Source organism: Heterodontus francisci, chromosome 16, assembly GCF_036365525.1.
Source record: "Heterodontus francisci isolate sHetFra1 chromosome 16, sHetFra1.hap1, whole genome shotgun sequence".
NCBI classification, from domain to species: Eukaryota; Metazoa; Chordata; class Chondrichthyes; order Heterodontiformes; family Heterodontidae; genus Heterodontus; species Heterodontus francisci.
Genome location: NC_090386.1, coordinates 59,378,393 through 59,388,146, shown reverse-complemented (window position 1 = coordinate 59,388,146; position 9,754 = coordinate 59,378,393).

Here is a 9,754-nt window from a genome sequence, read left to right as displayed (position 1 = left end):
TTAAGGCATTATAGATTTGATAGTAGATTATTTTTTTTTTAGAGATACAGCACTGAAACAGGCCCTTTGGCCCAGCAGGTTTGTGCTGACCAACAACCACCCATTTATACTAATCCTACATTAATCCCATATTACCTAGCACATCCCCACCATTCTCCTACGCTGGGGCAATTTACAATGGCTAATTTACCTATCAACCTGCAAGTCTTTGGCTGTGGGAAGAAACCGGAGCACCCGGCGGAAACCCACATGGTCACAGGGAGAACTTGCAAACTCCGTAAAGGCAGTACCCAGAACTGAACCCAGGTCACTGGAGCTGTGAAGCTGCAATGCTAACCACTGTATCACTCAGACAGACCAGCTGGTGTTCTTAATACCATACTTTGTTGTATTTCTCGACAAAGAAGCAGTCATCTTATAATAAAGAATAGATCAATTTCTGAATGTGAGAAGCCTAGGATAGTCCCAGCTTCCAGTTACATTCTGCAACTCTCTCTGTCAGGACCAATATAATCAACAGATGTGTTTCATTATTCTTGTGGGAAACGGAAACGACTGACTTTGAACTTGTATGTTACCTCCCTGGTGCCAGGGTCAAGGATGTCTCTGAACGGACAGGGGGCATTCTGAAGGGGGAGGGTGAACAGCCAGAGGTTGTGGTACACATCGGTACCAACGACATAGGCAGGAAGAGTGACAAGATCCTGCAGGGGGAGTTTAGGGAGTTAGGTAGAAAGTTAAAAGACAGGACCTCTAGGGTTGTAATCTCGGGATTACTCCCTGTGCCACGTGACAGTGAGGCTAGAAATAGGAAGGTAGTGCAGCTAAACACGTGGTTGAACAGCTGGTGTCAGAGGGAGGGTTTCAGATATCTGGATTATTGGGATCTCTTCAGGGACAGGTGGGATCTGTACAAGAAGGACGGGTTGCATCTAAACTGGAGGGGCACAAATATCCTGGCTGCGAGGTTTGCTAGCGTCACTCGGGAGGGTTTAAACTAGTGTGGCAGGGGGGTGGGAACCAGAGCAGTAGGACAGCAGGTGAAATAAATGAGGGGGAACTAGTAAATAAGGCCAGTAAGACTAAGAGGAAGAGCAGGCAGGGAGATGTTGCGGAGCACAGCGGGACTGGTGGTCTGAAGTGCATTTGTTTCAATGCAAGAAGTATAACAGGTAAGGCAGATGCACTTAGAGCTTGGATTAGTACTTGGAACTATGATGTTGTTGCTATTACAGAGTCTTGGTTGAGGGAAGGACAGGATTGGCAGCTAAATGTTCTGGAATTCAGAAGCTTCAGGCGGGATAGAGGGGGATGTAAAAGGGGTGGGGGAGTTGCATTACTAGTTAAGGAGAATATCACAGCTGTACTACAGGAGAACACCTCTGAGGGGTTATGCAGCGAGGCAATATGGGTGGAGCTCAGGAATAGGAAGGGTGCAGTCACGCTGTTGGGGGTTTACTACAGGTCTCCCAACAGCCAGCGGGAGGTAGAGAAGCAGATATGTAGACAGATTTTGGAAAGATGTAAAAGTAACAGGGTTGTAGTGGTGGGTGATTTTAACTTCCCCTATATTGACTGGGACTCACTTAGTGCTAGGGGCTTGGATGGGGCAGAATTTGTAAGGAGCATCCAGGAGGGCTTCTTGAAACAATATGTAGATAATCCAACTAGGGATGGGGCCGTACTGGACCTGGTATTGGGGAATGAGCCCGGCCAGGTGGTCGAAGTTTCAGCAGGGGAGCATTTCGGGAACAGTGACCATAATTCCATAAGTTTTAAGGTACTCTTGGATAAGGATAAGAGTAGTCCTCGGGTGAAGGTGCTAAATTGGGGGAAGGCTAATTATAACAGTATTAGGCAGGAACTGAAGATTTTAGATTGGGGGCGGCTGTTTGAGGGTAAATCAACATCTGACATGTGGGAGTCTTTCAAACGTCAGTTGATTAGAATCCAGGACCAGCATGTTCCTGTGAGGAAGAAGGATAAGTTTGGCAGGTTTCGGGAACCTTGGATAACGCGGGATATTGTGAGCCTAGTCAAAAAGGAAAAGGAAGCATTCGTAAGGGCTGGAAGGCTGGGAACAGACGAAGCCCTTGAGGAATATAAAGACAGTAGGAAGGAACTTAAGCAAGAGTCAGGAGGGCTAAAAGGGGTCATAAAAAGTCATTGGCAAACAGGATTAAGGAGAATCCCAAGGCTTTTTATACATATGTAAAGAGCAAGAGGGTAACCAGGGAAAGGGTTGGCCCACTCAAGGACAGAGGAGGGAATCTATGTGTGGAGCCAGAGGAAATGGACGAGGTACTAAATGAGTACTTTGCATCAGTATTCACCAAGGAGAAGGACTTGGTGGATGATGAGTCTAGGGAAGGGAGTGTAGATAGTCTCGGTCATGTCGTTATCAAAAAGGAGGAAGTGTTGAGCATCTTGCAAAGCATTAAGGTAGATAAGTCCCCCGGGCCTGATGGGATTGAACCCAGAATACTGAGGGAGGCAAGGGAAGAAATTGCTGGGTCCTTGACAGAAATCTTTGTATCCTCATTGATTACAGGTGAGGTCCCAGAGGACTGGAGAATAGCCAATGTTGTTCCTTTGTTTAAGAAGGGTAGCAAGGATAATCCAGGAAATTATAGGCCAGTGAGCCTTACGTCAGTGGTAGGGAAATTATTAGAGAGGATTCTTCAGGACAGGATTTACTCCCATTTGGAAACAAACGAACTTATTAGCGATAGGCAGCATGGTTTTGTGAAGGGGAGGTCATGTCTCACTAACTTGATTGAGTTTTTTGAGCAAGTGACGAAGATGATTGATGAAGGAAGGGCAGTGGATGGTGTCTGTATGGACTTCAGTAAAGCCTTTGACAAGGTCCCTCATGGCAGACTGGTACAAAAGGTGAAGTCACACGGGGTAAGAGCTGAGTTGGCAAGATGGATACAGAACTGGCTCGGCCATAGAAGACAGAGGGTAGCAGTGGAAAGGTGTTTTTCTGAATGGAGGGCTGTGACGAGTGGTGTTCCGCAGGGATCAGTGCTGGGACTTTTGTTGTTTGTAGTATATATAAATGATTTGGAGGAAAATGTAGCTGGTCTGATTAGTAAGTTTGCGGACGACACAAAGATTGGTGGAGTTGTGGATAGTGATGGGGATTTTCAGAGGATACAGCATGATATAGATCGGTTGGAGACTTGGGCGGAGAAATGGCAGATGGAGTTTAATCCGAACAAATGTGAGGTAATGCATTTTGGAAGATCTAATGCAGGTGGGAGGTATACAGTAAATGGCAGAACCCTTCGGAGTATTGACAGGCAGAGAGATCTGGGCGTACAGGTCCACAGGTCACTGAAAGTGGCAACGCAGGTAGATAAGGTAGTCAAGAAGGCATACGGCGTGCTTGCCTTCATCGGTCGGGGCATAGAGTATAAAAATTGGCAAGTCATGTTGCAGCTGTGCAGAACCTTAGTTAGGCCACACTTAGAATATTGCGTGCAATTCTGGTCGCCACACTACCAGAAGGAACTGGAGGCTTTGGAGAGGGTACAGAGGAGGTTTACCAGGATGTTGCCTGGTCTGGAGGGCATTAGCTATGAGGAGAGGTTGGAAAAACTCGGATTGTTTTCACTGGAACAACGGAGGTGGAGGGGCGACATGATAGAGGTTTACAAAGTTATGAGCGGCATGGACAGAGTGGCTAGTCAGAAGCTTTTTCCCAAGGTGGAAGAGTCAGTTACTAGGGGACATAGGTTTAAGGTGCAAGGGGCAAAGTTTAGAGGGGATGTATGAGGCAAGTTTTTTACACAGAGGGTGGTGAGTGCCTGGAACTTGCTGCCAGGGGAGGTGGTGGAAGCAGGTACGATAGCGACGTTTAAGAGACATCTTGACAAATATATGAATGGGAAGGGAATTGGCCTGTTCCTGTGCTGTACTGTTTTTTGTTCTTTGTAACACTGAGTCACAGAATCCCGGAGTCACAGAATTGTTACAGCATAGAAAGAGGCTATTTGGCCCATCCTGTCTGGCTCCTCCACTGGCTCTCTGAATGAGCAATTCATTTTGTGCCATTCCACCACCTTCTCCCCTGCACCACAGTCTCAGGCAGTGCATTCCAGACCTTAACCACTCGCTGCATGAAAAAGTTTTACCTCTTGTTGCTTTTGCTTCTTTTGCCAATTACTTTAAATCTGTGCCCTCTCGTTCTTGATCCTTTCACGAGTGGGAACAGTTTTTCCCTATCTACTCTGTCCAAACCCCTCATGATGGCCTTTTAAACTCACAGTAGGAAAGATAGGTTTTATAGATCACTTGGTTGAAAATGTTGTACTTTTAACATAAAAACAAAAGTCAGAGAATCATCCTTCAATCAGTTTATATTTATACAGTATCCTATTCATCTTAATCTATGGAGGCCAGAAACAAAAAGAGAAGCACACTCAGCTGTCCAGTCAGCATCTGCGGCAAGAATGGAGAATTTAATGTTTCGGGTGTGGATGGACCCTTCGTCAGCTTACTGTTTCCAGCGTTTTCTCTTTGTGTTTCCAATTTCCAACCATCTGCAGTTTTTTTTTTTTTGTTTACGTTGGAGGTCATGTGAACAGAGGCTTATTCGCGTCCTGTGTTAATTGTTGCAAATAAGAAAAAAATATAGGTACAAAGATAAAAGATATTTACTTATTGTATTTAGACGCGTTTCACTGATATTGTATAAATAAACAAGTAGATGGTGTCTTGTTTATTGTCAAGATATCCATTTCTAATTTGTTTTGATTATTGGTGTCTGTATCTATTATCAATGCAGTTCATGGTGTTCAAAAATGGATGATCTAATGCATATATAAACACAAAAATTCCAATGGTTTGTAAGGGCATAATCCTCATGAACTTGTGTCACAATTTGGGACTGAGGACATTACACCTTTAAATTCAGATCTAAATTCTGCTGGAAGTGAGGGGCAGTATAAGATATATCCACAAGAAATTCTGGAAATACTCAGCGAGTCTGGCAGCATCTGTGGAGAGAGAAGCAGAGTTAACGTTTCAAGTCAGTGACCCTTCATCAGAACTTCTTCAGGTCACTGACCTGAAACGTTAACTCTGCTTCTCTCTCCACAGATGCTGCCAGACCTGCTGAATATTTCCAGCATCTCTTGTCTTTATTTCAGATTTCCAGCATCTGCAGTATTTTATTTTAATTTTATATAAGATATATCCGCCCAAGGTAAATTCCAACAATTACACCCTAAGATCCATTCATCTATAAAACAAGGGTAACTTAGACTGGCTGCTGAGGAGGACTGATGTTGGGATCTTAAAGATGATTTGCTGTGTCTCATTGTGCTATTAGATAAATGCTAATAACTTTTACCATGGATTGGTCTTTGTCAAATAGCTTTTAACCCCTTATTTGGAGGCTCCTCATTACATTTGGAATCAAGACTTTATTCCATAGGAAAATGCAAAATATTTTTCCCATTGGGATTCCCACTGTAATTTATTTATCAGAGGAGGAAGATGGGAGAAACCAGGCTTATAAAGAAGCACCACAGGAAATCCAAAACGTCCTAGAGATACTTAGATATCAAGATGTATAGTTCCAGATCATTCTTCAATCTACCTATGGAGCTATGCCTCAGGAGGCCTCGGTGTTCTTTAGGATGCGTATAGATGTTTCCAGAGCTGCCACATGCTTCCTTCCAGAAAACCAATTGTGTAACTGATACAATGTCCCATACTGTAAGGGGACTACCTGTAATTTACATACTCAAGCTATGAGGCATTGACAGTAATGGAAAAATATCTATAAATGCTTGCGTTAACATCATTACACCAGTGAGTCAGTCATGAACTTCACCTATGTGCTTTCAGCAACATGAGTACTAATAAACCCAATTCCAAAGTGCATAATGTAAGTGTACAGAAATCTGTCAGCAGGAACACCTTTCAACAATCATTCTTGTTGAAGATATTCAAAGTTCATGTACTGATCCAGATTAAAAGTGACATGTCTTATCACTGCCCGAGCATTAATGTCATTAAACCATCTTTATCAGCAGATATGTGTGACTAACCACAGGATTTAATGCTGGTCATCCAACCTCTTTCGTACCAGTTCTGACTAATGCCAAAACAATTGTGCTAACCCTACCAAAATCATGCTAATTAGACTTTGATTTTAGATAAAACTAATCTCTTTTATTATTTAAAGTACAGTGCTTATGCTTCTGAATTTAACATGGGCTATATTCCACCATGGATAGGGATTGGATTTTAAAAATGCACTTGACCCTTGTTATAAGGATCCTTGTGATAACATTATCTCTATTATAAGACCTTGACTTGTGATTCCTATTACATTTTACATTGTTACTCACTTTAACATGCACCTTATTATAAAAATTCAAACCTTTGGCCACTGGTGATAATCAACTAAAGAACTGTGTTGGCTGTGGCTCAGTTGGTAGTGCTCTTGCCACTCAGTGAGAAGGTGGTGGGTTCAAATCCCAATCTAGGAGTTAAGCATGAACGTCAAGGCCGATGCTCCAGTGTAGTACTGACTGAGTGCTTGCTGCACTGTTGGAGATGCAATCTTTCTGGTGCAACATTAAAACAGAAGCTCTGTTGTCCCTCTTGGCTGGACATAAAAAATCCTGTAGCACTATTTTGAAGAAGAGCAAGGGAGTTATCCCTGGTGTCCTATTAATATTTATCCCTCATCAACATTGCTAAAACAGATTAATTGCTATTTGTGGGAGCTTGCTGTGCACAAATTAGGTTCTGAATTTCCTGCATTGCAACTGTGACTACACTTCAAAAGTACTTCATTGGCTGAAAAGAACTTTGGGACATCCTGTGATCATGAAAGGCAGTACATAAATGAAAGTTTTTTTTTATCAATCAGCAGCCCTCTAAGGCAAATATATCTTTCCTGAGATTTGGTGCTCAAAGCTGAATGTAGTACTCCAGATTGGATCTGAGAAAGGTTCTGTGCAATAGAAGCATCACTTCCTCACTTTTGTGTTCAAATCTCCTTGAGATGAGGGCCAACATTACATTAGAAGGATCTCTCTTCCTGTTCCTCCACACAAACACGCAAGGAATCCTCAGAAATGTTCATTAAAATACTAACCATGGCCTCTTCTGGCCAATCTGCAAAGTCCCACCAAGACTAGCTGTCAGGTTTGTCCCCATGCAGGTCTCCCAATGTTCTAAAATGCTGCTGACATCATAATTAGGTATTAACAATCATTGAGTTTTTTTTATTAATTATAAAAACTCATGGTAAAGTTCTTCTTTTGAACTTATTTTAGGATTCTTTGTAATCCAAGATTGAACAAAAAGGAATAACTTTATTGAAAATCTAATCTCACTGCCTTGCTCTGGCCCCACAGTGCTGTTTCTTCTTCTGCATCATACATTTATCAGCTTTTACCTTAAAAGATGCAATGATCTCTGGCTCAATCGTTCCCTGTGACAAAGAATTCTGTGTTCCAACAACGCACTCTTTAAAGAATGTGTCCTAATGTCTATCACTCTTTTATCAAAGGAAATAGTATTCCCCTATTCAAACTTAATATTTTTAAAACTTCCATACATCTCTTATTGAGAACTCCTAGGGGGTAATTTTAACTTTGGTTGATGCTGTAAAGACAGCAACATCAAACTAGCCATCCATTATACACCCTACCTGATTTTCCTAGCCATTGAAGTCAATTGAAGACAAAATTGTGTGAGGTGTATAATGCCCAGTCAGTTCAACGGCATCATTGTACACCATCATCCAAAGTTAAGATTACACCCCTAATGTGATTGCTGAGAATCAAACTCTAATCAATTACTGGGAAGGTAGCTGTGCTCACATTACACCAACAGCACACTGGCCTGGATTTTGCAGTCATCGCTGAGCGTTCATTGCACTTACACTTGTCCACAGAGATTCTGTACGCCTTTGCATTGCGACTTATGGCAATTAAGAGTTAAAACACTGTGGTGGGCTCGATAGGGGATTTGGGACCAATGTGAACAGGGCAAGCAACTGTGTATATCCTTAACTAAGCATATTGAAGACTCTTTTCAGTGTGAGGGAGATTGGTAGTAATTAAGACTTATCACATTGTTTAAAATTTAATTACAATGAATGGATAAACCCTAAACTTCTCTGGTTTAGTGGGTATCTGTCACATAATTATCTCAACTTCATGCTCTTCCATGTATTTCACTGCCAAGTTTTTTGATGCAATACTGTTAGAGCATAGCTTGTGAAGGAGTAGGGCAACTTGGACAGTAATTTCTTGCTTTCTGCATTTAACTATGCATTTGCGGATGCCAGAAGCTGCTGTGTACTCCTATGAAAATCAAGGGACTTTTGTTCTCAAGCAATGAGAAAAATGTAAGAAATCAAAAGCCTCATTTAAAAATTGTGTAAGTAAAGGAAATTTGAAACTAATTATTCAGAATATTAGTGTGTATGTAAAATGAAAATAAGTAGATAAATGATTGCACATTTATTTTATTTACAAAATGAAAAAAATTGTTCCCTTACAACTTGTAATATGTTATTACAAACTGTGGCAAATAATGGAATGATTTTGTATTAATTACCATATAAATGTAATTGATGGAAATGTGTACTGATATATACAGAAATTTACATAAAATACATTTCAAGCAAAAAGATTTAGTATATATTCTCTTCCACCTTTGATTGCTAATACAGTCATGCATATAGTTATATCTTTTCTGGTAGTCTGAAGAGACCATGTCTGCTGGTGAGATCAATGAAAGCAATGTAGAGGGGCATCTGTTGTTCAAGGCATTTCTCCTGTAGCTGGCGAAGGGAGAACAGCATGTCAATGGTGGATCTCTCTGCTCGAAAGCCACACTGTGCCTCAGGGTAGACGCGCTCAGCCAGCTTCTGGAGCCTGTTTAAAGCGACTCGAGCGAAGACTTTCCCCACTATGCTGAGCAGGGAGATTCCACGGTAGTTGTTGCAGTCACTGCGGTCACCCTTGTTCTTATAGAGGGTGATGATATTGGCATCGTGCATGTCCTGTGGTACTGCTCCCTCGTCCCAGCATAGGCAAAGCAGTTCGTAGAGTGCTGAAAGTATAGCAGGCTTGGCACTCTGGATTATTTCAGGGGTAATGCTGTCCTTCCCAGACTACTCAAAAAAAATCGGGCGGCGCAGTGGTTAGCACTGCAGCCTCACAGCTCCAGTGACCTGGGTTCAGTTCTGGGTACTAGCTGTGCGGAGTTTGCAAGTTCTCCTGGTGTCTGCGTGCGTTTCCGCTGGGTGCTCCGGTTTCCTCCCACCTCCAAAAGACTTGCAGGTTGATAGGTAAATTGGCCATTGTAAATTGCCCCTAGTGTAGCTAAGTGGTAGGAGAAAGGTGGGGATGTGGTAGAGAATATGGGATTAATGTAGGATTAGTATAAATGGGTGGTTGTTGGTCGGCACAGACTCGGTGGGCCGAAAGGCCTGATTCAGTGCTGAATCTCTAAATAAAATAAAGCTACTAAGTATCATCACCTCATTCCATGACAATATGAAAGGCGCAATTCAGCATAGCTGCGCCTCATCAGACCCCTTTCCTATCCTGAGTGGCGTGAAACAGGGCTGTGATCTCGCACCTACACTGTTTGGGATCTTCTCCCTGCTACACTCACATGCGTTCAAGTCTTCAGAAGAAGGAATTTTCCTCCACACAAGATCTGGTGGCAGGTTGTTCAACCTTGCCTGTCTAAGAGCGAAGACCAAAGTACG